Here is a 27,994-nt window from a genome sequence, read left to right as displayed (position 1 = left end):
CAGAAAACCAGAAAACTTCATATTTGTGCAACATTTGTAAAATTAAGCGTAACGAATTCAAATGAAGTCCAAATCAAGATACGCAAATTTTGTTAGAAAGATAAGATCCCAAAGATCAAAATCAACTTTTAAAAATTAAGTTTTAATGCACAGGAAGGTGCAAAAAATAAACTTCACTGCTGTTCACGCAGGTTTTCCAGCTTTGCACCACTTTTGTAATTCATTTTGTAAGGGATTCAAACGAAGTCCAAAATTAACATAAAAATATGCGTTGGAAAGCTATTTTCATGTAATTTATGAAAATTAATTTTTTGGTTGAAACAACTTTGTACAGAGGGTGTAAAAATTATTTCTTTATACTATTTCTATAGAAAATGTAAAACTAAAGGTGCTCACATATTCTACGCGATTGAATGTCGGATTTGTGCTCAAGATACACCGTTGGAAAGATAATTCTGCAAGGAATACAAAGGAATGTTGCATGTCAAGTTTTGGAGACCATAGAGATGGGGAAAATGGCCTCCTTTGCTGCTGAAACAAAGAAAACGCTGAACAAGGAAAAGCCCTCACCGTTTTCACTATGACTTGTGAATTCGATATCTGTTTTGAGCGAAACCACTTGTGTTTAGAAGCTAATTCTGGGAGGATAATAAGGAAATGGTTAGATTCAAGTTTCAGAGACCACAAAAATGAAAATTAGTCTCGTTACTGCAACACAAAAAAGCAGAACAAGAAAGGGTTTTATTGTTTTCCTTGTAACTTAATGATCTGGTGTCTATTTTGGATCAAACAAGTTGGGTTGGAAAGATTTTTCACTTGTTGTATGCATGGAAAAGGAAGTGTTCAAGGTTGTGGCTGTGGAGGGTGGTGATTTCCAGCACTAATTTGCTGCAAAATGAAGAATAATGTGGGAGAAATGAGAAATTGAGAGTGAGAGAGAGCTTGCAGAAGCGAGGATGTGGAATGAAGTAAGAGAAAGTGAATGTGGAGCTGTCACCTACATCAAGAAGCCACATGCAATCTTTTCATGCTATAGAAAAGTTTTATGCAGCGGCAAGAGATAGGGGAGGATGGCACGTCATGGAATAAGTGAGGGAGGTTCATTAATTGCAAGATCCAGCTGTTAAAATGTGGAGATCAAGGGTGGTAAATCTGCATTACATGTACGTATTCTACATAGTTAAGGCTGATTGAATTGAGATTTAGGTGGAAGTGGATTACAGTTGTAATTTGTAGAGTGCCACATTAATTCACAACATGCAAGGAGTTGTTAAAAAGTGAAACCTCTCTTCCGGTTGTATAGTAATGGGTGTGTAAGATGGAATAACGGGACATCCTAACATATTGGGAACTAAATTCCAAAATTCTATCAATAGAGAAAAATGGACACAAGGTTTTGAAGCAATAATACAATCCTTTCCTTTATGCAGCCAATAAATAATGTTCGGGACTTTATTCCTTTAAAAAATATTTGGGATGGTACGTTAAGCCACTTAGTTTCTTCAATAATCTACTTGTCAGATTCATATCAAGAAGAAAGGGAAAAATTTTAAGAATGGCTTTATGTGAATGTGAGTACATCAAAATTTTAAATCAATGGCTTCAACTCTATGGAGGCATAGAATCAATACTAGAAAGAAATGGTTAAGATAAATAAAATTCTAAACTTTAACATATAGAAGTGAGAAAATTTTTGGGGTGTTACAAATAAGTACTTTTATTGCAAAACTTCTTTAACCAAAATTTTGAAATTTTGTAAAATGCATTGAATTACTTCTGAAAGAGATGAAATTGTTATAACACACATGAACATGGAGGGAGTAAAAATCAGGATGTTACAAAGGCAGGGAACAATTCTTGAGGAAGAAAGTTGATGGTGTGAAGACTCCATTAAACTCTATTTTTAGAGAAATGTGTAAATTTGGACTATGTGAGCAAAGTTCAGAAAGAGAAAATGGTTGTAAGTTATAGTACCATAATGCCCCCCACACATTGGAGGAATGTATTGAGTTTATCCACACTTTGCAAGACCTTATGGATAAGCAATTAACTGAAATTGGTTCCTCCAAGATCAATCAAGAGGTTTTGGCAGCTGATGAGTTGATCTCAAACAACCCAAAACCTTTGGTCATCAATTACACCAAGAAAACAACTACATCAGCACCTAATCTGCCAAAGCCTATCACTTTATGACTCCCTATGTCTTTCCCTTATAAGGACAATAAAGTGATACCTAGAAAATACAATGTGAGGACATTGATTCCCATGCTGCTGGTGTTACAAATATCGCTGGTCTCAGAGGTATGACTAGAAGTGGTTGTATTTATACTCTTGAGGAATTGAGGAACAAAAAGTTGATGGAAAAGAGAAATGATTGTGAAAAGGAAGGCACAAAACCAACTGACTCAAGAGCTAAAGATGAAGAGAGGAACAAAAGAGAATGGTCTCTCATGAAGTGGCTTATGAGTTTTTGAAGCTCATAAAGCAGAGCGAGTATATAGTGGTGGACCAATGTTACAAATTTAGAATAAAACAATATTCTTTATGTAAAATTACTAACTAGCAAGTGTACTTGGTAGTTGTAGCAAGTAATAAAATTTTGGAAATCAATATGAGTCCCAAGTATCGTCCACAAGGATCTTATTTTCATTACCACTTCACAAATTGACAATTAGTTGAACCACACAATTCATTTGAAAGATTTGTAACATGTAAAAAAATGAGAAATAAAAACAATAAAAGGTAATAAAATGTTGCAAAACAGAATACAAATTTTATATTGAAAATACTATATGGAAAATAGTTAGGAATCACTTCACCAAATTTTCAATTGCAATGTAATTATGTTATGGACTCTTAAAATTCTAATTGATTGATAATCAATTTCACTTCTTTAACCAAAGGACAATTCCTTGCCTCAATAATCCTAATACCTAATTAAATATCCCTAATTCCTTAGGTGAAATTCAATCAAATACTGCATGAAGTTTTAGAAATTATAGGATTACTAGATTATAATACTTATTCCTAAGATCTCAATAACCTAGGCATATGATTTAGATTTGAGAAATAAACTCAATTTCCATTGATGAAGATTCCTCTAAGTTCAATTGAATGAAGGATTAGTTCAAAACTGCATTAAGAATAAAATCACATACTCAATTCCATTAAAATCTCAAGGTCCAGATCTAAAATTACATCATAATATCAAATCTAGATCCATAGATTCCTAACCAAAAAGGTTTAGAACAACATTACAACGGAAGAAGGAAAAGTAAGAAAAGAAGAAGACAAGGAGCAAAAGAACATCTTCCAAGACCTAATTTTCACCCTGATTCCTCTAGCAATGAAGCTTGAAAGTCGCTCCAAATCTCTCTCTCTGACTTCCCTTAGAAGTTAAAACAGTTACAAAGTGAAAAATGACAAAAATGATCAAAAGTCTCCAAATTTGAATTGTTAACTTCTATTTATAATGTTTTTTCCGCCTTTTTCACTTCTACACTTTAATATGTGAGAATTATAATATGAAAGGTCTTCTAGAAGCTTCTATAGCTGACGTAAGAACTCAAATCGTCCAAAATTGATACTTTCAAGAGTAAGAGTGTCCACGCGCATGTGTTCTATGCAAATAAACCTTGCGCGTGGCTACTTTAAGTAGGGAGAGTAGCCACGCGCAACTTTGAGTGGCTACTTTTAGTGACCAGAGTGTCCACGCACAAAGTGCTAAGTAAATTAGTCTTGGACGTGGCTACTCTCGGTGATCAAAGTGTCCATGCGCAAGACTCTTCAGGAGTTCTGTTGCTGGAATGTTCATTTTTAGCACTTAGAGTTGTTACTCACTTGATCTTTATGGATTTTCTTCTTCAAAGTGTTAACTTTATGCACTCAAAGTGGTTATGCCCAACACTTATCATCTGATTCTTGTTTTTTAAGCTCAATCCTTTCACCTTTTTCCACTTCAATATCAACTTCAAAGTCTTAGCTCAAGCTTCTGCACAAAAATTAAATCTTTTCAAGTCAAATTGTCCAGAATTGGAATAAAATCTAAAATTCTAAACTATTTACACAATTATGAATATTAATGCAATTTTTATGGTATTTCCAAGTTTATTTAGTACTTTACTACTTATTTATTAACAAAACTATACTAAAAAAAATAGTAAAATGTGGATTTATCAACCAAATAAACCGAATTCCTCCTAGAATATCATTATTGTCAATGAAGATGAACTCAAAGCCTCATGGAAGAACATTGGTTGAAAGTCCAAAATGAGGCTCACATTGTCCATGACATCTCAGTGGACAAGCTAGAGGGTATTGTTGGCAACATCACTGCAAATAATTACCTTGCAATCATTAATGACGAAATTCCTGTGAGAGGATCAAGACATAACAAGGCTTTGCACATTTCTGTGAAGTGTATGGATCATCTCTTGGCAAGAATTTTAGTTGATAATGGTTCTTCACTGAATGTAATGCCTAAAATAACCCTAGCAAAGTTGCCATTAAATGGATCACACATGAAGCCAAGTGTAATACCCTCATTTTTATTCCCTTGTTCTTGAGAAAAATAGGAAGTTTAGTGTAGAGTTTCTCTCTTAAGTGAGATATGCCTTGCTCAAGCGATACAGATATTTCAAGAATAGGGCTTACTGGAGCATTATCACTCAAGTAAGATAAGTCTTGCTCAACCAAGATTGGATAGAGTTGCCTTAACTATCCTCTCGCCCAGGCAAGAAGAGGTCTCACTCAGGCGATAAGCAGGTCGCCCAGGCGAGATAGACCTTGCCTAGACAAGGAGTCACAAGAAAAATAGGCTGCTCTCTGGACCCATTTCGCTCAGGCAAGAATATCAGAAAAACTATTATAGGCAAAGATTTCACATAAAGATTTCAACTAATGAAAATCGTGAGTGTCAAAGTAAACCTTTAACTAGGTATGTTTGCAAACAAAATTTAAAGTGCATATGGATTCTAGTCAATGGTATGCAACCTATTTTTTTAATAATCACAATCATGAACTACTAGATGAATAGCTTTGTGGAAGGCTTCCAACATATAGAAAATTGTGCAAGTTAGATATAATACAAGTGAATAGTTTCAATAAGGCTAGTATAGAGCCTCACCTTAAACCCTAAAGCCTTATATATAGTTCCTTTGCTACCTAATTAGAAGGATATGAAAAATAAGGTTTCATTAAAAAGATATGTATAATTAGATTTGAAGGAAAAAAATATGCATATATTGATTTTTCTGAGTGATTTACAATACCTTAATTAGTTGGGATTGATTGATTCACTAATGTTTTGCTGTCACACTATATATGAGGAAGGTAAATTGAAATTTATTTTTTAGTTATAGATTTAATTGAAAAATTAATAAAATATTTGATAATTTTGTGGCATTTGATACAATATATAAGAAGAATAAGTATCGTTGTTCAATTTTAGTAGTTTGAAGTCTAAATCATCACAAGCAAACTACGTTGTTTATTGTTGTAATTATAGGAGATGAAACTAAAAAAAATAAAATTGTATAGCTATTAGAACAACTTGCAGAAGCAATGAAGACAAGACACTTGTATCAATAATTATCAATGAAGATATGGCAATGAGAAAGGTCATAAAAAAGGTGTAGTCAGATACGCATAATATATTGTGTGCCTCATTTATTTCGTAATGCAATTGTGAATATCAGAGATTTTTGCATTTACTTTTGAGTTTAAGAAATACATGTTATTTGATTATGATATGAGTAAGTTTCATTATAAGTAGAGTGAAATTGTGTATAATTTAGATATGTGAAACAATGGTTAGTTGGTTATAGAGATATATCAAAGGAGGAAGATGTGAGTCACATGTCAAATACATGGTAATTTTTTATTGGCCTTAGAATAACTTCCTTGTGTGAACGTTTTCACTCGCAAGTTTGAAAGATTTGTTAACTCATTATGTAATTTAAAATAAGAGGCTAAGGTTGCATTTGTTCTAAGAGGTTAAGGCAGTAATTTTTTATGAACTGTACATGGGTCATTTGGGTAAGGATGGAAAGTTACTGAGCCTCAAGAATATTCTTAACTTCACGAGCCTTGCAAAGAGTTGTGACCAAGTTTAGGAATCTTAAAGGTGTAGAAGTTAAGGTGAAGGATCGAAGATTACAAACTAATGTATCTCTTTGTAAATAATTAAATAATTATTATATCCACCTCATTTAATTCATGTGCAAAAGATGAGGTAAGCTCTAAGTATACAAAGATCTACATGTGTTAGGAGCAATGTTGGCATATAACAATAATGTTGAAAAAAAAGTCTTCAGCATCATTAGACTCTAAAGCACTCTTTCTTTTTTCTTATGATGATTTATTTGCAAGTGATATCCCTCATTGTCTTGCATTTTTTAGTACTTTTTGTATCATAATAGCCATCTACTCTATTTGAAAAGGTATGACATAGGGTTCTATAAATTAGTGGTATAAGTGTTTAATGACTTTTGTCCATTCCATAATAAGGTAGGTTATTGTTCTCATCGTCATCTTAAGAGGATACATTAAAAATGACCAATGATATGTCCTTTAATATCTTATTTTGTTTTGTCTTTATTTCTAAATGGGCATTGTTTATGTTTGATATAACTTTGTTGATGGCTCTAGGATGAGTTCCATTGTGTTCAGTGTTTTGGACTTGTTTCATTTTCATAGAGTAGACAACATTAATAGACATTTGTAATAAACTTTCAATGTTAACATTGAGTTCAAAATAACATTAATTGTGGTTGACAACATGCCTTCAATAGGTTTACTTACAGCAAACAATTGATTGTTTATACTTTATAATAGATAAATAACATAATTTGGAGTATTAATATTTTGAACAAGAGCCTATAAATATATACTTTAATTTACATGATACAGTTTATAAAATTTTGAACTCTTTCATAGTTCATGCTCGTTATGTTGCATTTCCTAATACTCTAACTTGTTAACATAGAGTTTGGTGAAGTAACATACTCGAAGCTATCCTTAAAAAGAGGCTAATCAAGTTAAATATCTTAAACATAAACATGTATTTGTGAAGTTAGTGTTATATTTTCAATAACTAAATTATCTTTCATGATTGTATCTGACTTTGTTGTATTTGAAATTGTTCCCAACATAGAAAGAGACAAATAATTCCTTTTAATAATGGTATTATAGTGAGTTCCATATTGATTAGGATACAGTTGAGAGGTGTTATAAGGCGATGGTGGGACAGTTACACCAGTCAAAAGAGCTCAATAGTGTGACTGACTTCCTTTTACGAAAATTCATACTAAATGTCAAGGCTATTACCATGGGTCTGTTTGTACGACATGCCATATCATGCTTGGTCAAAGGCATTATTCTTTCAGAAGATGGTGTCACACTTGAGAGATTTTGTGTACATGAACGATGATATGACATCCCGAAGATATATGAATTTTGCAAGAGTTCACTTATGGACTCAAATACATGCTTTGATTAATGAAGATCTAAGGATTCATGTTAATGATCTTGTGTTCTTAATCTGGATAGTCGAGGAATGTGGGGGAGAATTCTTTCAAGGAGGGTGATGACATCATGATTCAAATACTTCATCGTCAGAAAGTTATAACAATGCTTCATTGAATTTGGACGCTTTGAAGGATGACAGTTTAGATGATTGGTGAGAAGGGTCGTAATCTAAGGACAGGAAGCGTAGCAAAAAAAAAAAAAAATAGTGACCAAAGATGGTGTGGAGAGCACATAGGAGGGGGAAAAGGAGGTGAATTATCGGAGACAAAATTTACGTGAGTCTGTGTCAGACATTGCACAATATCAAGAGAAGTTTGAAAGTACGGAATCAAATTCCATGGAGAATGTAGCAAATGTACGAATGAGAGAGAATTAAAATTTTGTTGTTGAGTGTTATTGATAAGGAGCAACCGAAAGTAAGGATGTGATACAATAAGAGTTTATTAACGAATCTGATAGCCTGATTATTGGGCATTCTCATAGAACAGATGTAACATCCTGCACTTTGATTTAAATAAAATGAGATTTATTAAAGTATAATTGGAATTGATTTGGATGAAATTTATATTAAAAATAAAAATAAATAAATAATGTTGACGTCACCTACGCGTACAGTACTCGTACACAGTGTTTTCGATGTGAGTAGTGATCGCGAACAGTGTTTTCAACGTGAACAATGTTTTCGCGCGTGAACAGTGACCATAACTCGTTTCCCAACCGAAAACACTGTTTACGGTCACTATTCATGCCAGAAATACTGTGCACGTGTACTGTACACGGACTATACGCATATGTGATGTCAGCATGATGTCACTGATGACGTCAACATTTATTATTATTATTTATTTATTTATTTATTTTTATTTTTTAATATAAATTACATCCAAATCTATTTCAATTATACTTTAATAAAACTCATTTTATTTAAATCAAAGTGCAGGATGTTACAATAGACGAGGTTAATCATGTGTTGAATCAAGGAATAGAATCTCTTCAATCCAATGTTGTTGTTGAGGCAGTAGTGCATGAAAGAATTAATGCTAGGAATGTTAGGAGTGCACTTCGTAAAGGAAAGAGGAAGAATGGATCAAATCTTGAGCTAAATGCTTGAAATATGTATCTTGGAAGCTACTTACAACAGGGCCTTTAAAAAAATTGATTGTAAATTGAATTAATGATCTTTTGACATATATTGTTAATTGTCTTTAAAGTTGTAACGGGTTAGAGTACCCAATACTCTAAATTTATCCTTAATAAAATATTGATGCTTAAAAAAAAAAACTATATTAACGTTAGGAAGATAGTCTTCATTTAGTTATTTACATAATCAACATAAAGTAATATTAAAAAAAGAGTGAAGTAATTACTTTCATTATTGTTTATTTATATATTTGTTGAATAAACTTTGCAGCTTTACACGTTAAAACAAATCATGGATACACTAAAATGTATCCCCTTAAGCTTCTTAATTATAGAGTTTTTAAACTTTCTTTTAAAATGACTATTTTACTTTAATGGAGTTAAAGCAACTTAGTGATAATTTTTTCATTCAAAGGAACAATTATATATTAGAATAAAATGACAATTTAGAAAAAATTTATTTACCTTACATGTATATATATTTTTCTTCAATTATCATTTTCAGAAAATTCTTATAATTTTCATATAAGGCTTCTTGTAAGTAGTTACATGCATTATAATACGATAGTATCTTAAGCTTTAATGGAAGTGAAGTAATTAATTAGAGTAAATGTAATTTCTAGAAAATTGACAGAGGTTATTGACAATTTTAATGTCATTAACAAACCAATTGTATTTCTTAATCATTATGAAAGTAATTAAAATGATTTTATATTTAGAAGTGAAGTATAAATTTATTATACAACATAATTATTAATTTAAATGAGATTTGAAAATATTATATACTAAAATATGAGATTTTGGGGGGAAAAAAATGAGACTTAAAAATCGTCAACTATATTTTTGGTGCAGGTGGAGAGATATAGAAATTCAACAACTGAAAATTATATATAAAAAAGAAAACACAAATGACGTCTTTTGAAAAAAAGTATTAAAAATTTAAAAAACTAAAAACATTATTGACATTTTTAAAAAAAAATACAAGATGACAGTTTTTGAAAAAATTATCGAAAATTTTAAAATGCAAAAAATTATCATTGATGATTTTTGAAAATTTTCTATATTCTCATAATTTTTCTCAAAATCTTATATATTCTAGTGTTTAATCTTTTTCCTGTGTAAAAGAATTTGCAACATGAATAATTTAGTGATTGTTCTGAAGATAAAATGCTCATAAGCATAAACAAATTTTTGAGGAGGTAGATGTTTCAATAACTATATATTTATTTTTGTTCTCTAGCACCTGTAGATTGTTTTTGAAATATTCTTCTATACACATAGGCAAAACTTGGAAAAAGACTTTATAAGGACTTGTCATCTAATAGAAAGATAGATCATCATAATTTTTTTTAATTTAAAAATAATCCTATCACTTCTTTGTGTTCCACTGTAGAAGACTACCATAATAGTGAAAGACTGCAAGAAGACGTGGAATGAGTCTAACTTGCTAAAGGTATTACTCTTACGAAGTCACATTAACCAGCTACTCTGTCTGAGTCTAACTTGCTAAAGGTATTACTCTTATGAAGTCACATTAACCAGCTACTCTGTCTGATGCTTTTTATAAATCTTGCATCTCGTTTATGAATACTATGATATCATTATCATCATATTTCTTAATTTTTTAAGATTATACACTCATAAAAATATTATTTATATCTATCTATCTATCTATCTATCTATCTATCTATATATATATATATAATATATATATATATATATATATATATATATATATATATATATATATATATTGAAAAGTGAAAATGTTAAAAATTAATTAATAAAAAATAATTTTTTTATTTAAATATATTTTATATCTTATTCTATCTCAGATAATAAACATGATAATATAATATTATCTACTTTACTATTTTAATGTACATCAAAAGGATATGATACAAATTTATCCTTCTACCATTATATTATATTTTTATTTAACTCTCATATCCCATCACGTTTTACAAATGGGACGTAAAGTACTTCAACTAATGAAAATGAATTTTAACAGTTATTTGGCTCTACGAGTAATTAAGTAGGTGAATTATTTTAGCAGTATAATTTGAATTTTATAAATATAAATTTTTTATATCTGCATACGTTGTCCACATTTTGCTAAATATACTGCATACGTTGTAACTAGTAATTATAGGCAATTGCACCAGAGACTAAATTAGTTTGACAACTTGTTAATCTAAATTTCGCAGAACATGACAAACAAAAGAAAACCAAAACCAGAAGTTGTATTCTATTTATTTAGTCAGTTATACTTGCATCTATAATTTTCTTTCACTAAATATCTTAGATTTTTAATTATTTTAACGAATGACAATGTCTTATGATTATTGAAATTATAGAAGTATTACGATGGTCCTATTGAAATGGAAGATTTCATTTAAATTGTTATCTGCATTTATTTTTACATAGTCTATCAACTATTGTACTGTACACTACCACATTAGGCTGAATCAATTGCCCTTCAATCTGTCACAGCATCTGAATGACACCTCTTGTTTCTCCCATTTTACATAATCCATTGATCAACGTACCATAACTAATTTGGTTCATCTGAGATCCTTTTGCTACCACCTTGTCATGAAAATACAGTGCTTTCCTAACGTTGCTGTTATGACAGGGACCATTCATGAGTGCATTGAAGGTTATGGTATCTGGCTGATAACCCAATATGAAGATTCTGCCCAGCCAAAACCAGTATGCTGACATATTGGGGTATCTCTTGAATGCTTTGAAATCAATATCAACAATTCCAAACCTTGACATATTGGAGTATCTCCGAGTGTTTTGAAATCAATGTCAACAATGCCAAACCTTGATGTGAAACCCAATCTTCATTCATAATTATCAAGCACTGACCATTCATAGTTATGTTTCTCTAGATTTTATTTTAAGAAGCGGTAAAAATGCAACGTGGTTAAAATAAGTCAAATCAAAAGGAAAGTTGCAAAAAATTGCGAAGAATAGATGAAATCAGTAAAAGGTTTGAAAGGAGCACATGTGGAAGGAAGTACTGCATGTTGATGAGCATTCCCTGTGCTAAACCCAGATGAGCACAACCATGCTCCATTATATTATTTTAGAATGCACCAAAAAACATGTGAAATCAAACATAAGACTTTAGATTAAAATTTAAGATTCTGTAACAAATGCAAGTATTTTAGTGACATGGGACAACATTTGTGCAAACTGCTAACTAGATATCAGAAACAAGAATGGTAAATCTAAGAGAAGCCACAAATTATGCTGTCATATACTCTTCAAAACTGTCATTTATGACTTAGGCAGGCTAAGAACAAGAATGATCAAATTGACAAATTGTATGCTGTCTTTAACATTTAACAAATAATTAATAGCACTACTTTTCTATTGTCACAATAAATAATAAAATAAAAGCAAGTTTAACATATGACTATATTGTGTAAGCCATTTTTCTGATCAATCCCCAACCTATTATTTTGCAAGCAAAGCAGTGAGAGGGAGAGAGTGTTGCTAATTACTAACTCAACTTTGATCTTAATACCAAGACTCCAAAACTACAACATTACTTTTAAGTACCAAGATCACATTGCAAGTGCTTAGTAGTTTCTAAATGATTGGCTCTTTTTCACTTTCTTGGGCTACACAAGGTCCAATAGCGTGTGAAGATTTGGGTAAAAACTTAGAAAGCAACCAACATCAAGTAAAGAAAAAGATACAACTTTACTAAATACCAAGCATGAATGAAGAAGATGAAACATAAAGCATCTTGATCTTTAATTTTCAACAAGATCCATCAAACTCCAATTAACAATGAACAAAGCAAAAGCACCAAGATATCCTAGAGAACATAAAACAAAGCAAAAACACCACATCACATCTTGTTAGGTGTTGTCAGCTCAAAGCCTCTCACTTTCAAAGCCTTTCCCAATTTGTTCACCCAGGTTTCAATCATCTGGAAGCATAGGCATCATGTCAAGTGCAGTAGAAGATTATGCAGAAGACAACAATGCTTCAAGTACTGGGCAGTACCTACTGTGGTGCAGTTTCTTGTCACCATCATATTTGGTGACACCACATGCACTTTTATCCCATCAAAGAACTCATCTAAGGGAGTAAAAGGGCACCCTGCAACATCAGTATGTTGTGGGAATGCTGGGATTGTTGCTGTTGTTGGCTTAATGGGCTTGGGAAAATGGGCTTAAGGGTGGTTACTGCTGGATCAGAAGGCCCAAAAAGAAAGGGAAGTAGAGAATGCAGCTGAAGAAAAGGAAACTGGATATGCTTATTCCTTCACGAGTTTTACATGTGAATTTCTCATGGTTTTGAGCCATATGCCAGCTATGATTTTTGAGGAAATGTTCCATAACAAATGTTAGTAGAAAGCAGCTCAATTAGTTTTGATCTCACAATAAGCCTCTAACAATCATTTCCCGAAGAAGTTTCTCTGCTGTATCATTCTCATCTCTTTCCAAGAGAGCATGGATAATTATCTCAAAAGTTATAGCATTAGGACTGCAACCATTGTCTTCCATTTTTGACTATAAGGATAATGCTTCATCAACCATGCCCTCTTTACAAAGCCCATTGATCATAGCAGTATATGTTGCCACATTTAGCTGATAGCAATTAATCAAAAGATCCTGAAAAATCTCTTGTGCATCCTTAAGTCTTCTGCCTTTGCATAGTCCATCAATAAGTATCGTGTATGTGTACCCATCTGGATGAATGCCCTTCTCTCTAACCTCATTGAATAATGCAATTGCCCTATCTAAATGATGATTTTTGAATAATGCATATATTAAAGAATTGTAGGTAATTATATTAGCACGTTGATCCCTATCATGCATCTCATCAATAAGCTGCCAAACGGAAGAAATTCTCCCTAATTTGCACAAACCATCAATAAGAGAATTGTAAGTTACTGTATTTGGAACCATACTTTTGCAATGCATATCTTCAAAGAGATTCATGGCTTCATCCACCATTTTAATCTTGCATAATCCACTGATCAGTATGCTGTAGCTACATATATCAGGCGGTACTCCACTCCGCATCATGTTGTTGAATACATCTTTGCATTCTTTACTTCATTAACTAAGCAATAGCCATCTATTAAAGTATTATAAGTAACAACGTTAGGTTTCACACCATCTTTCATCATCACAGCTAACACATTTTTAGCTTCTCTCACTTTTCCTTCTTATACAGTGCATCAACCAATATGTTATAAGTACAAGCACTTGGATTGATTCTTTTTAATACCATTTCATTGAACAAATCAACAGCTTTCTTCACTTGACCCAGAAGGCAAAGCCCATAAATTATACTGTTGTAAGTGACAACGTCAGGATAAATTCCCTTGTCAACCATTTCTGAGAAAAAATCACATGCCTCATTCAAAAATTTATCTTTGCACAGGCTATCAACGATTGTATTGTACATTAACACACTAGGCTGAATCGATTGCCCTTCAATCTGTCTCAGCAACTGAATGGCAGCTCTTGTTTCTCCCATTTTACATAACCCATTGATCAATGTTCCATAACTAACTTTGTCCATCTGAAATCCATGTGCTAACGTCTTGTCATGAAAATGAATGCTTTTCTGACGTTGCCGCTAAGACAGAGACCATTCATGAGTGTGTTCAAGGTTATGGCATCTGGCTGATAATCCAATCTGAAGATCTTGGCCAATACGGAAAAAGCTAATGTCATGACGCAGTTGGCATAAACAATTGATGTGGATGTTAAGAGTACAAATGTTTGGCTCAATTTCCTTCAATCCCAATCGTTTAAAAAGAGAAATGGCAGTGTTGAAATTCTTAGTCTTAACGAGGGATCCCAAGATCTTGTTATTGAGCATGCAATTAAATGAGGCAATAGCATCTTCAAAGTTGTGAATAAATGGGGGCGAAGAGTGGATGTGAATTTTTGGAGAATAACAAAGAGGCAAAGAGGTAAACTTGAGAACAGGGAGAGAAGAGCTTAACCTTGAAAATAACATTGGGAATATCCAATTAGAAGTGTCTTCAACTAGCTGGGGTTCGAAGGAGATGTTTATATTGACAATTTTTGCATCTCGACCTTTTTTTATTATTATAAATTTGTTATTGCAAAACAATTCTTGCATTTAAATTTACTTGATAAATTTCAAATTTTGTTTACTGTAAAGTTCAATAAAACCTATTTATAATAAATTAAAATAAAGTTTATCTGTAAATTTAAAAAATATTATATATATTGTTAAAATAAAATTAGTGTGATTTATCTAGTATTTTAAAGATTAAAAAAAATTTACGTTTTTTTAATAAACTATTAACTTTCACTATCTCTTATACATACAGGGCATAAAATATTCTCTTGATTTATAAAGGCACAATAAAAATTACTTTTTTTTAATAGTTAATTTGAACAAGAATAAATTTGTTAGTACTTAAACATTTAATATTATTTTTTATTGCAAAAGAATTTCTATATCTTGTAAGTTAAGAGGGTAAATAATATATTCTCACGTTTGGAAGAATAATTATTATTAACTTTGTATTTAAAATGTATAATAGATAGTTAAAGTTAGTGATTTATTTGAAAAAAATTAAATATTTTTTAATCTTCTAAAATATGAGACAAATTATATATATATATATATATATATATATATATATATATATATGTATCCTTTTAAATTTAAGAGCAGCATAGCAACTTTGTCTGAGATTTACATTTAAATGAAGATTAACTTACTTTCCAACCATACAAGAAAGCTTAGGTCTGTGTGCTCTGTGCTCTAAATTAAGTCGTGGTTCTCACAATTGAGAAGATCATCAAAACCACTTCATGGTGAAAGCAAGCAAAGGGAACTCACGAGTGCAAATTCATCATTGAGAAGCTCACTTGCTAGTTATCTCCTAATTCTCCTTGTGATACCAAACTACAAAACATGACTCCTAATTTGCTCCACGACAGTGGTGCAACAAGGTGACGGAGTTGCTGGTGTTAAAGATGCTTTTGTTTGTAATAATGTCAATTTTGATGCAAATTTATGGTGATTGTTTGCATTGTTGATTTAGATGCTAATAACTGTATTCACGAGAATGATGGCAAATTCGTCCATTCATTGAGTGTGGTGGTTTAATTGAAGGAGTCAAAGGAAAAATCCAACGTGAATAATTCAATAATGCAATTTGTGCAAAGACTGATTAAGAAGATAAAGAAGGATATTGAAGGGGTTTTGAATGGACTGATGAAAAGCTGACAATTAATGAACAAAAGAAACCCAAAAAAACTAGAATTAACTTTTAACATTAAAAAAGAATCATAGCAGAAATTTGGTTCTATCTAGTTCTAAAGAGCATTTAAAAAAACAAAGAGGAGATAGGGACCTTGAATTTTTGTAACATTGATTATTATTATATGTATATATGTTGTTATACATATACATATATATATATATATATATATATATATATATATATATATATATATATACACCAGATAACCTGAGGTGGATCAAGGAATTAACAATAACAGACTGAAAGAAAAGTAGGCAGTAGCAGGACTACTAAATAATATGCAGGAAATAAAGTTGCAGTAAGTAAAAAAAATAACAATTAAAACATAAGAAACTAGATCGGCAGTAGCACCAACACAGATCTAGTAAAGGGAGAAGGGAAGAAAGTCAGACGACGGTAGTCCGAACAGAACCGGCTAAGAGGGAGAAGAGAGGAAAATAACTTGAAACAGCAAATTTTATTCAAAAGATCTCAAAGAGGAAAGCTTACAAAGGATTGTTTCTCTCAGAGCTTCTCTCTCTTAATCTCTCTAATCTTGCTTAGAAAAAGGGTGCCTCACAATATGGTCGAGGACTCCTTTTAAAGAAAATTTTTAGTACTATTTCTACAGTTCCGATTGGTAACTGGAACTATTTTTTACAGTACCAGTTTTAAAGATCTTGGATGTCAATACCGAAGCAATCATCTTCATTTTGATACATTTCTTCAATATTGGTATCTTGTTTTGTAGAAGATTATCCTTCTTCTTGGCTTTGTAAAAGAAGAAGAACATCTTGCAAATTTTTCTTCATTTTTTCTTTTGTATCGCAACCTGATAAAAATGCTGCAATTTTAGATTTCTAGTTTAGAAATTGAAATGTTGCTGGGTCTGCTAAGTTTAGTAATTTTGGATTCTTGCCAAAATATTCAACAACACCTTATGGACCAGCATGGTCGGCATTAAATTGATTCCACCATTTCACAAAGGAATATCTGTGCAGTAATGGGAGAGTGTCTTCATTTTCTGTTTTACCATATCTATACTGCCATGAGAATACCCATGCTAAGGCAAAGTCAGAGAAATATTTGAGGTCTGCTGGAATTCTTGATTCTCGCAGATATCTACCCTAGTAAATTCTGTATCCTTCTTTGACAAGGGTAGGAAGAATTTCTTTGATTGGTCCAAAATAGTCCCATCATTGAAGAAACCAATTTGGAAAATCATAATTCTGATTCTTTTTGAAATATATTAACCAAGAATGTCGGTTAAGCTTATTTTGGAACTAGAAAGTTCTTGTCCATGCATCTATGTAATCCCAGTAATTATATCCTACTAGGTCAAAAGGTTGGAAAATTTTTTTGTAAGAGTTCAGATTTTTCCCAAAAGCCTTTGGGGTTAAGACTTTTAAGATCCGAATTGTAGAATGGGTTGTGATCGATGGATCTTTTAGGTCTTTATAGTGTTTAATGGAGACAGAATCTGAATCCACTAAGATAAACTCATAGAATTGCCTGGTTTTATTTGTTGCCTAAGGTCTAAAACGAAATCCAGGTGGAAAGATTTTGGTAATAGCTTTGTATGGGTTTTTGTCCCAAAATTCGGGTTCCATTTGTATGACTGAGGAAAATTTTCCTTTGGCTACATAATGGTTTGGATTTGTGCATTTTTGTTTACCTTTTTGAAGGTCAAGGGTCCCTTCTGGTTTATTTGGATTGGCTATTGTTTTCTGGGTTTGATTGAAAGACTGGAGTATGGTGTTTAGACTTGCTAAATCTATTTCCATGTCTTCTTCAGAGGCAATGTCAGCCCATGATTTTTTTGGTAGGCTACTCAAGCTTCCTTGTTGGACAGCTAGGAGTGTGCTTATTGGGAGAGCATAATCTGCTTTGGTTTGTTTTGTGGTTTTAACAGAAGAATCAGTCTTTTTGGAAGATTCTTTTGGAGTTCCAGATTGTTGTGTTGATGACTCAATAATTTGGATTGCTTTCTGAGTCAATGACTCAATAGGGGTAGATGACCCGGAAGAAGAGGATTTTGAACCTGCCGAAGCAGATTGTGGTTTTGATTTATTTAAAGTCAGGGCTAGCCTGACTCTGTCACCTCTGGTTATTCCTCCCCTGGATGGGGTAGTTGCCTTTCTAGGCATCTTACTTATCCTGTAAATATTCACGGGTAAGGTAGTCAGGAAGAGAGTTTGAAGTTCCTTTGAGATATTCAATATCGAAATCGAAAACACTTAAAATTGCTTGCCATCTTGCAAAGATTTGTTTTGAGGCAAGATTTTTTACATCCTTTTGTAAAATTTCTTTAGCAGACTTGTAGTCTACTCTAATAAGAAATTTTTGATTTAGTAAATCAGATTGAAATTTTGAAACACATAAAACGATTGCCAAAACTTCTTTTTTAACAGTGGAATAATTCTGTTGTGCAGAATTCTAATGTTTAGAAGTATATGCAATGATATGCTTATGTGACTCGATTTTCTATTTAAGGATACCCCCGTAACCTATGTCTGAGGCATCAGTTTCAACAATTTTTAAGGCTTGAGGAATAGGAAGATATAAGCAATTTATCTTTCTGACTCTATTTTTGATTTCTTTGACGACATTGGTATGAACATCAGTCCAAGAAGGAGGATTTTTCTTAAGCCTATCATGTAAAGGTTTGATAATATTATTTAGATGGGGAATAAAATCTCCTACATAATTAAGACATCCTAAAAACCTTTGTAATTGGGTTTTATCAAGGATTCTATCTGGAAATTTATCAGCAAATTCAATAGACCTGCTGATAGGAATGATAGTACCTTGGTAGATATTGTGACCAAGGAATCTCATATTAGTTTGGAAGAGACTAATTTTTGATTTAGAAACGGCAAGTCCGTTCTGTTTAATGATATTGATGAAAACATTTGTGTTTGAAATGTTGACCAATTGATTGGGAGAAAATTAAGACATCATCGCTATAAACAATGACAAATTTTGAATATGGATTGAAGATGTCATTCATAATTTTCTGAAATTCAGAGGGAGCATTTTTCAAGCCAAAAGGCATAACATTCCATTCGTAATGTCCAAAGGGAACAGTAAAGGCAGTTTTGTACCTATCATTTTCACAAATTTGGATTTGCCAAAATCCAGATTTCATATCAAATTTTGAAAAGATCTTAGCAGAGTTTAACCTGTTAAGAAGGTCTTTTTTGTTGGGAATAGGATGCCTAATCCACTGAAGGGCTTGGTTAAGAGGTTTGTAATTGATAACAAGTCTGGGAGTTCCTCTCTCAATTTCTGCAGATTTATTAACATAAAAGGCCGAACACGACCAAGGACTCTTACTTTTCCTAATAAGATTTTTGTCTAAGAGATCTTTGATCTCTTTCTGACAATAATGAAGGAGTTCTTCATTCATCTGGATAGGTCTGTCCTTAGTGGGAATCTGGCTATCCTTAAAACCGGACTCATAAGGGAGGTTAACAATATGTTTTTTCCTACTCCAGAAGGCACTGGGCAGGTCAGAACATATAGAAGTTTGAATGCTTCCTAAAAGGGATTGGATTTTCTTCTGAAGTGGAGGATTTTGTAATTATTTTTCAATGTTGGCAAAAGAGACTTCTTCTTTCAGAAAATTAATTTGATTAATTTTATTTTGAATGGCGTTAATATTTTTTGTAAATGGTTTGTTAGAAAATTTAAAAGTTATTTGCTTCCCTAAATGATAAGTGGAAATACCATCTTTCGAAATTTGTAGAGGGAAGAGGGCTTTTATAAAAGGTGTTCCCAAAATAACTTCATTTTTTAAATTTTTTACAAGTAGAAAGTTTATTTCAATCTTGAGTCCTTGATTTTCAATCACAGCTTTGGAAAGCTTGTAATTAATTTTAAGCTTCGAACCACTAGCAGTGTTGAGTTTTTCAGAAGTTTTCTCAAAATATTTTGTAGGAATTAATCCTTCTAAGGAATCTGATATTGTGACCAAGGAATCTGCTTTCATGGGTTAGACATGAAAGAGGGATCTATTCTCGCAGCTCTTATTTATAGGATTCAGTATAAGGTCATGAACTCTTGTGCTTCTAGAGTCCTTCTTAAACCTCAAAAAGGAGAGACTACTTTGTTTATCACTGATATGATGAAGGCCAACGTTTCTCTACCTAGAATCATCAAGTGGGATGAGGTTACTCTCCTAGAAAAATGGGTTATGGATAAAGCCTCACCCAGTGTTCCCCGACCTGCTCCTCAAATACAAGATATTTCGCAGGATAATTCTGAAAAGGTTGAAATAACCTTTGATAGGAGAAACTCTTTCTCCTCAAGGATAGATGCTTACAGTAATCGATCTGACTTTGTCTCTGCTAGAAGATCTTTTTCTTCTAGATCTTATATTAGACCTGATATTCCCAGGACTATTAACCATGACCCCTCTATAAATCTTCAGGGTTTAGATACTTCTTCTAGGATTCCTAGAAATGTTTACCAGACTTCTGAAAAAGAAGAAGAAAATCAGAGTATCCAATCTCCAACCTACTCTTCTTTAAATGAGTCTTATGATGTTATCACATAAATTCATTATTGATAAGGAAACCCTTAGGAAAGATTTCTACTCTGAGGAATGGAAACTTCAAAGAGAGTGGTTCTTTCAAAAACATAGGGGAAAAGACAGGTCAGAGATTCAAGGGAAATTCTATCAATTTCTCGAAAAAATCAAACAAAATATTCCATTCTTTGACTGGTATCATGCTTATACCATTCATAATAATATAGATTATCCTTGGCAAGAGGATATTATTAGTACCTCCTCTGCTAATGTCATATCTTGGCAAATCAAAGATGGACAAATCGTTCAAAGTGAATTGCCACCCACCTCTCAATACCAATTACCTAATTTGAAAGACAAAGGCGGTAACCCTGTTACTGCTACTCCTTTTAAATCTAAAAACCCAGATGAGTCTATCACTCCTAATGATATCCAAGGCCTCATGGAACAGGCCAATTATACCAATAAGTACCTTCAGGTTCTTGGAAGAAAAATCTATGTTAAACCTAAAGTTGAAGAAATAACTTCTTCATCTTCTCAACCCTAATTAGAAAAATCGTTGTTTAAACCTTTTAAGATTAGCGCTAAAGCTAAACAAAAAATCTTAGAACTCAAGCAAAAAGAGAAAACCAGAGTGAACAAGGATAACCAGAATGAGTTGCTTAGTAAAATCACTAGCCTCCTTACTACTATTCCCGACACTCCTCAACCCTCTGAAGAGTCTAGTGCTAGACCCAGAACTAGGTCTCTGGCCAAAACTGTCAATGTTATTTCTAAAGCTAATTCAGAACATTATTCTGAAACAGATTCTGTTTTAGCAATCAATGCAATCAACAATTGGAAAAATTCTTCTAAGCTTTATTATAATAGAGCTACTGCTCCTGATCTTATTCTAGAAGAAAAACAAGATTTTATTTAAAGTTTCAATTCTAATGATATTTATATTTGGAATATTGATGGATTATCTGAATATAATATCATTGCCAAGCTCCAAAATATGTCGGTTGTCGCCATGGGCTATTTTACTAATCAAAATATGCCTGAAAACACCATTGTCTATATTCTTGTCGCTGGTTTTACTGGCCAACTCAAAGGTTGGTGGGATAATTATCTCACTGAAGCTGATAGAGAAAACATCCTCTCTGCAGTTAAAATAGATGATAAGGGAAAAACTATTGTCAGTGACAATGAGTGTCTCCCTGATGCAGTGTATACGTTGTTATACACAATATCCCAACATTTCCTGGGTGATCCTTCTCTTTGGAGAGAAAGATCTGGTGAACTTCTTTCAAACCTCAAATGCGATTCCTTAGAACATTTCAAATGGTATAAAGATACCTTTATGTCTGGGGTCCTAACCAGAGAAGATTGTAACCAAGCCTATTGGAAAAAAAAATATCTAGATGGGCTTCCCAAAGCTTTCGGAGATCTTATTAGAAGTAAACTCCGAAGTCATTCTCCTACTGGAGAAATCAATTATAATAGTTATGATTATGGTCAGCTTACTACCATCATTATTCATAACGGTATTAAAGCTTGCCAGAAGGATAAACTCCAGAAGCAACTTGCCAAAGAAAAAGCCTTGAGCAAGAAAGAATTAGGATCTTTCTGCGAACAGTTTGGTCTTCCATCTTGCTCCCCAAAAAAGAAGAAGCATGCCCCTAAGAAAGAGGCTGTTGAATCTTACAAAAAGCCTTACAAACGCAGGTACAATAGAAAACCTATTCCCAAGAAGCAAGGGGAAAATGTCATCCCCACCAACATTCCCAAGAAACCTAGAACAGGCGTAACCTGTTACAATTGTGGTAAACCTGGCCATATTAGCAAATATTGTAGGTTAAAAAAGAAAATTAGCAGCCTTAATCTGGAGCCTTCTATAGAAGATCAGATTAACAATCTCCTCACTGAATCCTCTGATGAAGATTCTGTCAAAGAATCTGAGGAAGATGTCAACCAAATTCAAAACGATGACCAAGTTTCCTCTTCTGATAGTGATGATACTCCAGAAATCAATGTTTTGACAAAAGAACAATATCTTCTTTTTGAAGCGATAAACTTCATTTCTGATCCCCAAAAAAGGAAAGAATTTTTAAATAAATTCAAAGAAGTTTTAGAAAATAAACCTAAACCTAAAGAATATTTTACTACAAACAAATTTGATATTACAAATATTTTCAAAAGATTAGAAAAGAATTCTAATATTAAACCAACCACTATTCAGGATCTCCAGATTGAGATTAATAATCTCAAAAAAGAAATCAAAGATCAACAGCAAATTCATCAAGTAATTCTTTCCCAATTAGATGATGAATTTGATATTGAGAAAGAAGAACTTCCTGAAGATAACGATTCTGTGAAGGTCGATTCTGGTAATCTAGAAGAAACCTTTATGTGCTTGATTAACAAGGTCAAAATACAAAAATTTTATATTAACATGAGAATCGTTATTGATGATTTTGTTCTTGATACTTTAGTCCTCTTTGATACAGGTGTTGATTCAAACTGTATTTTAGAAGGATTAATTCCTACAAAATATTTTGAGAAAACTTCTGAAAAACTCAGCACTGCTAGTGGTTCGAAGCTTAAAATTAATTACAAGCTTTCCAAAGCTGTGATTGAAAATCAAGGACTCAAGATTGAAACAAACTTTCTACTTGTAAAAAATTTAAAAAATGAAGTTATTTTGGGAACACCTTTTATAAAAGCCCTCTTCCCTCTACAAATTTCGAAAGATGGTATTTCCACTTATCATTTAGGGAAGCAAATAACTTTTAAATTTTCTAACAAACCATTTACAAAAAATATTAACGCCATTCAAAATAAAATTAATCAAATTAATTTTCTGAAAGAAGAAGTCTCTTTTGCCAACATTGAAAAACAATTACAAAATCCTCCACTTCAGAAGAAAATCCAATCCCTTTTAGGAAGCATTCAAACTTCTATATGTTCTGACCTGCCCAGTGCCTTCTGGAATAGGAAAAAACATATTGTTAACCTCCCTTATGAGTCCAATTTTAAGGATAGCCAGATTCCCACTAAGGCCAGACCTATCCAGATGAATGAAGAACTCCTTCATTATTGTCAGAAAGAGATCAAAGATCTCTTAGACAAAAATCTTATTAGGAAAAGTAAGAGTCCTTGGTCGTGTTCGGCTTTTTATGTTAATAAACCTGCAGAAATTGAGAGAGGAACTCCTAGACTTGTTATCAATTACAAACCTCTTAACCAAGCCCTTGAGTGGATTAGGCATCCTATTCCCAACAAAAAAGACCTTCTTAACAGGTTAAACTCTGCTAAGATCTTTTCAAAATTTGATATGAAATCTGGATTTTGGCAAATCCAAATTTGTGAAAATGATAGGTACAAAACTGCCTTTACTGTCCCCTTTGGGCATTACGAATGGAATGTTATGCCTTTTGGCTTGAAAAATGCTCCCTCTGAATTTCAGAAAATTATGAATGACATCTTCAATCCATATTCAAAATTTGTCATTGTTTATATCGATGATGTCTTAATTTTCTCCCAATCAATTGATCAACATTTCAAACACATAAATGTTTTCATCAATATCATTAAACAGAACAGACTTGCCGTTTCTAAATCAAAAATTAGTCTCTTCCAAACCAATATCAGATTCCTTGGTCACAATATCTACCAAGGTACTATCATTCCTATCAGCAGGTCTATTGAATTTGTTGATAAATTTCCAGATAGAATCCTTGATAAAACCCAATTACAAAGGTTTTTAGGATGTCTTAATTATGTAGGAGATTTTATTCCTTATCTAAATAATATTATCAAACCTTTACATGATAGGCTTAAGAAAAATCCTCCTTCTTAGACTGATGTTCATACCAATGTCCTCAAAGAAATCAAAAATAGAGTCAGAAAGATAAATTGCTGATATCTTCCTATTCCTCAAGCCTTTAAAATTGTTGAAACTGATGCCTCAGACATAGGTTACGGGGGTATCCTTAAACAGAAAATCGAGTCACATAAGCATATCATTGCATATACTTCTAAACATTGGAATTCTGCACAACAGAATTATTCTACTGTTAAAAAAGAAGTTTTGGCAATCGTTTTATGTGTTTCAAAATTTCAATTTGATTTACTAAATAAAAAATTTCTTATTAGAGTAGACTGCAAGTCTGCTAAAGAAATTTTACAAAAGGATGTAAAAAATCTTGCCTCAAAACAAATCTTTGCAAGATGGCAAGCAATTTTAAGTGTTTTCAATTTTGATATTGAATATCTCAAAGGCACTTCAAACTCTCTTCCTGACTACCTTACCCGTGAATATTTACAGGATAAGTAAGATGCCTAGAAAGGCAACTACCCCTTCCAGGGAAGGAATAACCAGAGGTGGTAGAGTCAGGCTAGCCCTGACTTTAAATAAATCAAAACCACAATCTGCTTCGGCAGGTTCAAAATCCTCTTCTTCCGGGTCATCTACCCCTATTGAGTCATTGACTCAGAAAGCAATCCAAATTGTTGAGTCATCAACACAACAATCTGGAACTCCAAAAGAATCTTCCAAAAAGACTGATTCTTATGTTAAAACCACAAAACAAACCAAAGCAGATTATGCTCTCCCAATAAGCACACTCCTAGCTGTCCAACAAGGAAGCTTGAGTAGCCTACCAAAAAAATCATGGGCTGACATTGCCTTTGAAGAAGACATGGAAATAGATTTAGCAAGTCTAAACACCATACTCCAGTCTTTCAATCAAACCCAAAAAACAATAGCCAATCCAAATAAACCAGAAGGGACCCTTGACCTTCAAAAGGGTAAACAAAAATCCACAAATCCAAACCATTATGTAGCCAAAGGAAAATTTTCCTCAGTCATACAAATGGAACCCGAATTTTGGGACAAAAACCCATACAAAGCTATTACCAAAATCTTTCCACCTGGATTTCATTTTAGACCTTAGGCGGCAAATAAAACCAGGCAATTCTATGAGTTTATCTTAGTGGATTCAGATTCTGTTTCCATTAAACACTATAAAGACCAAAAAGATCCATCGATCACAACCCATTCTACAATTCAGATCTTAAAAGTCTTAACCCCAAAGGCTTTTGGGAAAAATCTGAACTCTTACAAAAATTTTTCCCAACCTTTTGACCTAGTAGGATATAATTACTGGGATTACATAGATGCATGGACAAGAACTTTCTGGTTCCAAAATAAGCTTAACCGACATTCTTGGTTATTATATTTCAAGAAGAATCAGAATTATGATTTTCCAAATTGGTTTCTTCAATGGTGGGACTATTTTGGACGAATCGAAGAAATTCTTCCTACCCCTGTCAAAGAAGGATACAGAATTTACAGGGGTAGATATCTGCGAGAATCAAGAATTCCAGCAGACCTCAAATATTTCTTTGACTTTGCCTTAGCATGGGTATTCTCATGGCAGTATAGATATGATAAAACAGAAAATGAAGACACTCTCCCATTACTGCACAGATATTCCTTTGTGAAATGGTGGAATCAATTTAATGCTGACCATGCTGGTCCAGAAGGTGTTGCTGAATATTTTGGCAAGAATCCAAAATTACTAAACTTAGCAGACCCAGCAACATTTCAATTTCTAAACCAGAAATCTAAAATTGCAGCATTTTTATCAGGTTGCGATACAAAAGAAAAAATGAAGAAAAATTTGCAAGATGTTCTTCTTCTTTTACAAAGCCAAGAAGAAGGAGAATCTTCTACAAAACAAGATACCAATATTGAAGAAATGTATCAAAATGAAGATGATTGCTTCGGTATTGACATCCAAGATCTTTAAAACTGGTACTGTAAAAAATAGTTCCAGTTACCAACCAGAACTGTAGAAATAGTACTAACAATTTTCTTTAAAAGGAGTCCTCGACCATATTGTGAGGCACCCTTTTTCTAAGCAAGATTAGAGAGATTAAGAGAGAGAAGCTCTGAGAGAAACAATCCTTTGTAAGCTTTCCTCTTTGAGATCTTTTGAATAAAATTTGTTGTTTCAAGTTATTTTCCTCTATTCTCCCTCTTAGCCAGTTCTGTTCAGACTACCATCGTCCGGCTTTCTTCCCTTCTCACTTTACTAGATCTGTGCTGGTGCTACCGCCGATCTAGTTTCTTATGTTTTAATTGTTATTTTTTTTACTTACTGCAACTTTATTTCCTGCATATTATTTAGTAGTCCTGCTATTGCCTACTTTTCTTTCAGTCTGTTATTGTTAATTCCTTGATCCACCTCGGGTTATCTGGTATCATATATATATATATATATATATATATATATATATATATATATAAAAGTGTGTGTAAATATAATTGAATTTTGGAATTGGCACTTGAGTGTATAGTAAATATTAAACGGTGATGTGTATAAATGCATATGGGTACGTATAGATATGTATATATGATTGGATTGGATTTTTCGATGCTGAAAATAGGTTAAGGGTGTAATACTGGGCTGTTCTCGTTGTAGCGAGAAGGCCCTGAGAGGAAGGACCGAAACTGTCGCCATCTCGCTGTAGCGAGAGACGTCTCACTATAGCGACAGAGCAACAGTTTAGGGTGCATTTCTGGGTGCAATCTTGCTGTAGAGAGAAGGTCTCGCTCGCTCTCACACTGCTGCGAAAAACTCAGAGGAATCTGCACTCTGGTTTCTGCAAAATCTCGCTACAGCGAGGGGAAAATATCTCATTGTAGCGAGAGTGTCGCGGCCAAAAAGGGATTTAAAGGGGGTTAGGGTTTGGGGAAGGTTATTTCTCCCTTTCCCTTCGAAGTTCCTTGGATCCTCTCATTCCCAGACCATTTTCCACTGATTAAATTGTCTCCAAAGTCGTTCGGGAGCTAGATTGATGGTTGAAATCACGTTTGGGGCGTTTAGAGGTAAGTTTTAATGATTGGAGTTTCCATTTTTCAACCCCATCCTCTGTTTTCGTGGTTTCCTTGGGTTTTCATGGAGTTTCTCCATGTGTTTAGGCCGAAATCTCTGTGGGGAACACGTCCGAGTGTGGGTCTTCAATCCAAGGTAAGGGAGGACTCTATCCTACTCTATTATGTGTGATTTGCTGTTAATTATTGAATATTGTGATGTAACTGAGTTAGAAAGTAGAAAAGTGTTGAGAAATATGATGAGGACCATGTGCCGTGAGATGTGAATGTTGTGTATGTTTACCTGAAATTGATGAATGTGAATTGTATGCTAGATGTTGCATGATAGAATGAATAATGTGAACAAATGTGGGCTTGAGGGCCGTGTAATATAGATGAATATTGGCTATGTGCCGTGTAATATGAAATGAATTTGGGCCTAGTGCCGTGTATTTGAATGCAATGTGGGCTATGTGCCGTGTGTAAGCGTGACTATTACATGCGTGAATGGAATATGTGTGGATGGGCGTGTTAGCGCCGTTGTAATGTGCTGTGAATGGTTCAGCGATACACTGGGGTGTGGAAGATGAGGACGGTAGAAATACCTTGGGGAAGGGAGAGTGGTGGTGACACCAACTGTGGAACGGGTGCACTACGGGTCACACACTCT

The 27,994-nt window shown here is 33.1% G+C and overlaps 1 pseudogene; it reads right to left on the bottom strand.

The window, feature by feature from the left end:
• Positions 1-12,979: 12,979 nt before the first annotated feature.
• Positions 12,980-14,378, bottom strand: LOC113855118 (annotated as a pseudogene).
• Between the last annotated feature and the right edge of the window lie 13,616 nt (positions 14,379-27,994).

This window comes from Abrus precatorius, unplaced genomic scaffold, assembly GCF_003935025.1.
Source record: "Abrus precatorius isolate BTA unplaced genomic scaffold, Abrus_2018 Scaffold1, whole genome shotgun sequence".
Taxonomy (NCBI): Eukaryota; Viridiplantae; Streptophyta; class Magnoliopsida; order Fabales; family Fabaceae; genus Abrus; species Abrus precatorius.
Note: the sequence above shows the minus strand (reverse complement) of the source record. Positions and strands in the feature narration are given on the sequence as shown.